We start from the raw sequence: 6,000 nt of genomic DNA on the forward strand, positions 1-6,000 counted from the left end.
AATGGATGTCCAAACTTGGGTGACATCACCATTTTCTCCAGGAACAATGGCTGGGTGCTTGGTCTGCATTTCTCTGCCCAATGGCCCAGCCTGCTTGTTCTCCTAAAACAAGGGAAGCAGGTCTGTTGAACCCTCCTCGGGGAATGACTAGGGGTAACATTTCCTGGAAAAAGCTGGGAATAGACACAATATAGAATATACAAACAAATCACCCTTGGGTCAGGGGGCACTTGAGTTCTCTAGAGGTTACTACCTATGATTGTATATTGAGAATGAAAAAGAAAAATAGTTTAGACACCTGGCTTGGCCACTACTAGGTTGGCCCTGGGCCCTAGTTGTTCTTTATTTTATTTCATTTTATTTTATTTTTTGTGGTACGCCGGCCTCTCACTGTTGTGGCCTCCCCCGTTGCGGAGCACAGGCTCCAGACGCGCAGGCTCAGCAACCATGGCTCACGGGCCCAGCCGCTCCGCGGCATGTGGGATCTTCCCGGACCGGGGCACGAACCCGTGTCCCCTGCATCGGCAGGCAGACTCTCAACCACTGCGCCACCAGGAAAGCCCCCTAGTTGTTCTTGTTGAAATAAACAACTTCACACACTATCAGCATCAGACAAGGCCTCTCTGTGACCGTGATAAACACAAGCATGTTATGCAAAGGATGCGCGGATATCCTTTCCTTTCAGCGCACCAAGATGACTCCTCTTTCTTTACCACTGACAGCTCTGGCCTTGCTTTATTCCTGTTGTCTCCTAGATAAGAATGATGATGATACCCAACTGGCAAAATGCTCCTACTTCCTGACAGCACCCACTCGAGGACAACCCTTGTTTCCTCAACCCTCTCTAAAATCATGCAAAACAAACCCTACAACGGCCTCTTACTGCGGCTGCTCCACGGTGGCCCATGGCCCACGCTCTACCTCGTGGCAGCAAGTTCAGAAACCGAACTTTATTTGACTCTGTGAGGGATCCTGGTGATGTCTGGGCAACAGGCTTTATCAACGTATTTATCGGTATTGAAACATGGATGAGCGAAGTGGAGAAAGAAGTGTCAGATGATGAGGTGGGAAGGGGGAGAAACACAAGAAAGCCAAGCCCTGAGTCCTATGGAGACTCAGATGTTTTAATGTGATACGTGGCTCTTTAAGGTGGGCCCTGCCGTGAGCACTATTTCATTTTCTCCTCTTAATAACCCTGGTGGAATATTAACATTCCAGGCCAGAATATGGAGGCTTCTAGCAGCTAGCAAGGAGACGAGGTCCTGGGCTGGGAACGCGCTGGTCTCAGGTGCCTGGATAGACAGAAGGGTCTCCAAAGCTTGTGTCTGGACAGGAGGAGGCTGGCCTCAGTCTCTGCTCTTCCCACCTGTGTTTGCCAGACCCAGGCAGTAGAGAGAAATCCCTTCCTGGATAATCAGATAAGTTGCTTTTCTGCATCTCCGTTTCCTCATCTATAAAATGGGCTCCTCTGGGGAATTTGGCGAGCTAGTATATGCATGCATGAAATACCAGCCCCGAAGCAGTTTCTTGATAAGGGTTAATTGCTAACCGTGTGATGAAAATTATGACTGATTCCTACAAGACCACTGAGGGCGGGACAGGGACCTTTATGCCCCCTTCATGGGGGGCAGGGGAGGGGGTGTGGAACCCAGGCACAGGGAGAGGAAATGGTTTGCCCAGAGTTTCAGGAAGAGTGAGGCAGAGCCCAGGTCGTCTGGTTGAGGCCTCCCCTCCCCCACCCCTCCAATCAATCCTGGCCCTGGTCCTCATTTGTTTTCTCTGGTGTGTGGAGCTTCCTGTCTGTGTTTGTGAGTTTTCGGCATCTGTAAGTACACACAGCCGCACAGAACTCGCTGGCACAGACATTTGTCAAAGATGACAAGCCAGTCATCCATGCCACCAGAGACAGGGACAGATGTGCTCTCTGGTGCCGCTGTCCAGGAGGCCGAGGATGGATGGGGTCCTGGCACCCGTTCAGTCCGCCTGTGCAGGGAGCCGCAGACCAGGCAAGCGACAAATTGCAGCCCGGTCGGCGGTTGGGCGAGGAGGTTCAGAGCCTGCCTCCCCTCTCTGCTCCGAGCCAGAAACCCTTCCGGGCCCTCCCTGCTCTCTCCCTGATCCTCCCGCACCGCACGCACACGCCTGTCAAACCTGACACGCACTTAGGACTTGTGTGGGGTCGTAGATAAGGAGGAGGATGCTCATGAGATTTTGGTCCTTTTCATGATAATTATAATAGTAGCCTGCACTCATATATGCTGCACTGTCCTAAATCTGAACATTTGTCCTCAGCCATCCCCTAGTGCAGGTATAGGACACTGAGACCAGAAAGGTTAGGAGACTCCTCCAAGGTCACACAGCAAATGGCAGAGGCAGGATATGAATCCAGATAGTCTGGCTCCACCGTCCCCTGCCCCTCGGGACTTCTATTTGAGGGTCTAGGGTGGAGGGGAACTCACTGTGGGCCCAGGACAGACAACAGGAAGAAGAGACAAAGGATCCAGCTGCCCCGCCAGGCTCACCTCTAACCTGCTGAGCATTCAGAAACTGCCATCCTGTCTCAGGTTTCCACCTGCAAAATAAGTAGCTGCTGCCGCTGCCCCTGCAGGGTCTTGTGGAGCCAGAGCAGCTTTGAGGCCGGCCCCTCTCTTCTTCTGGGAACCCCAGGCCCCGGTTCCTCTGCCTCCACACTCTTGCTACTGCCGCCTCATAACTTCAACCCCGATTCCCCCCTGCAATACCGTCTTACAGCTCTTTAAACTGTCACCTCTGTGTCCCTGAGGCAAGCTCACAGTCCTCTGAGATTTTGTAGGGATACTTATGGCTAGTGACGGCAAAAGGGAACAGACCACATAAAACAAAAAGAAGAGAAACAGAAGAGAGCTCTAAAAAACTTTCCAAAGTCTTGCTCTACATCTCCCCATGGGAATTTCATACACACAGGATGACCAGCTTCCTTCTCCTTCTGGATGAGGTTTAGAAAGACCACAATCTGGGGTCTGGTTCAGACCATCCCTTGCTGTGGGGCCTTGCAGAAGCACCTTCCTTTCTCTGAGCCTTAGTTTCCTCATCTGTAAAATGGGGACAATGATAGCACCTATCTCATTAAAATGATTGCAAGGATTATAACCCCCAAATATACTGAGAACAAAGCCTGATACAGAGTGAGCGCTCAGCAAATGCCAACTGTTGTTATTCCCCGGTTTTCAGTTTCCTCAATGGGAAAATGAGGGTTGTGGGTATCACGCTGGGTATGGACTTCCGGCTGGAACTTTCTGTGATTTAGTGACACACCTGTGATGCTTCCTTATCTCATCCTACTCACAGTTCTACTTGGTATCTATTGAGCCCCAGGCAACTGCTTGACATAAATGAGAGGCATTACACTCTTATTCACGGTGGGAAATTGTTCCAACTGCAACTTTGCCATCAAATGAGCTACCTCCATGGGTTGACGCAGCTGGGGAATCTGAGCTACGTGGCCAGGTCCCTGCTGACCACACCCTGCAATGACGGACCACAGGACCTGTCCCAAAGCTGTGGGGAAAGAGTCCCCACCATCCCTCCTGTGTAGACCCGGCCCCATCAGCACAATGTTTGCAGAAATAAGTAGTTACAGTTTCCCTTCATGCAGAGGACACCCAAGCTGGGAGAGAATTTCTCTTGCTGTTCAAGCTCCGTAAAAACTTGAAGAGTCATTTTATTTTTCAATCTGTGGGCAGGATGCCACCAAACCAGGAAGCATCATTGAAGGATTTTTTTTCAGCGTTTTTGGGGGAATGGGGTGGGGTTTGGTGATGGTTTTTTTTCTCGCTGATGCTTTTTGGATAAACACATAAATCAGCATCATCTATATTTATTAGATAACGTGGCTTGTTCAATATGAAATTACCCCTGTTTTGCATGATTCCCCCCCACCTTGTGATTAATATAAATGACTTAAGTTAATTATGTTTCTCTTCACGGAAAAATGTATTTGTCAAAGTGCTGAAACATCAATAAAAAATAAGCAGTGTCGTTTGAAGAAGGGCAGGATTGCAAACGAGCAGTCAGGGTGTGGGGAAGGGAACGAACTCGCTGTCTGGGGAGTGTCATTCTGATTGAGTGAGCACACTTTATACTTACTAATAGTGACATAAGCATTTTTCTTAGTTAAGCACTTGTGGGTCTGATGAGGTAGATTGATGTCCTCATTATTAACAATAATGACACTTCAGATGTAGAGAAAACGGCTTTCTCCAGGTTCCCAATGAATGCTGCATGGATTAAGCCTCACCTCTCATTACCAGGGACAGCTAAAGCTGGGTATCTTACCAGCCAGCCCCCCAAAACTGGCCCAGCATGCGGACTTAGAGAGAGAGAGACAGGGAGGCAAATGCAGATGATTAAAATGAATGAGGGGGAGAGAAATGAAGAAAAGCAAACCAGAGCAAGCTCTGGAGTCCCAGAGCAAGAAGGAAGCTTCAGCCCAACCATTTCTTTGGGCCAGTGACTCGACTAAGGTCCAGAGAGGGAAAGGGACTTTGCCAAGGGCACACAGCATGTTAGTAGCAGATCTGAGACAGAGCCCAGGACCCTTGACACCCGGACTTTTGCCTTTTCCCTGCATTCTGCTGCTCCCTGCCCCACCCCCACCTCTACCTCCCCACCAGGGATCAAGGGCAATGGTGCCAGCAGATTGCTGGAGAGTCAGGACCGCAGGAAAATCTCTGGGTTACTGACTTTTTCTATAGTATTGGAAATGCCTCTATCCCACCCTGCCTACCTTGGTTTTGGTTTCCTGAAAGCAGACCCAGAGACCAGATCGTGGGTGCTGGAGGTCTATATGAGAGGTGATCCCAGGACACCAGGTGAGGCAGAGGGGAAATGAGATGAGGAGGGGAAGAAAACCCACCGTGGCTGGGGGCAGGGGCTGCTAACGAGGGGGTTACTGCTGCAGGTACCTGCGCTCATAGCTCATACCCACCAGGAGACACTGTAGAGAATTATGCCGCCCAGTGCTGAACAGGAAGGCAGAAAAATACGCATTCACTCACTCCCAGGGGCTTTCACCTCCAGCCCCGCTGGGTCACTCTGTACCCAGGCTGAGCGAGCTCCCATGGTACCTGAAAAACCCAGAGAAGTGGACTGGGCGTGTGAGAAGGGAGAGCCAGTGTGCACGGTCACTGTCTACCCCAAATGCAGGTGAAATGTGTCTAACCAAAACAGCACCGGCAGGAGATAGTAACATTTTCAAATTAAGGACACTTTGAAGTTGCACAGCATTAACACATAGCACAGGCCGTTTGGACATCAGAAGTTTCAAAGTGGGGCTTCCCTGGTGGCGCAGTGGTTAAGAATCCACCTTCCAATGCAGGGGATACAGGTTTGAGCCCTGGTCCAGGAAGATCCCACATGCCGTGGAGCAACTAAGCCGGTGTACCACAACTACTGAGCCTGTGGTCTAGAGCCCGTGAGCCACAACTACTGAGCCTGTGTGCCACAACTACTGAAGTCCATGCGCCTAGAGCCTGTGCTCCGCAACAAGAGAAGCCACTGCAATGAGAAGCCCATGCACTGCAACGAAGAGTAGCCCCCGCTCGCCACAACTAGAGAAAGCCCGTGTGCAGCAACGAAGACCCAATGCAGCCAAAAATAAATAAATAAATTTTTTAAAAAAGAAGGTTCAAAGAGAGCTCTTAAAAACTTGTTTGTTTTAAATAGATGAGTTGTGCATGTACACACACACAGACACACACACACACACACACACACACACACACACACACCTGAGAGCACTCGGCTCTCACACAGTCCTCTGCCTCTGGTGCTGACTCCTTTATCACCATCTGTCCTTTTTGGTGCCAGAAAGCCTTCGGATGCTGTTGCTGGGGCAACAGGAAATCTTGGGTACATGCTGCATCGTTAGCCTGGCCCCAGCCTCCCCTCCTCCTGATTAACCCCAGCTGACAGAACATGCCCTTCTCCATCTTCCTCACCTTACTGGATTCCAACTCCCTT

This window comes from Orcinus orca, chromosome 10 (assembly GCF_937001465.1).
Source record: "Orcinus orca chromosome 10, mOrcOrc1.1, whole genome shotgun sequence".
Lineage (NCBI taxonomy): Eukaryota > Metazoa > Chordata > Mammalia > Artiodactyla > Delphinidae > Orcinus > Orcinus orca.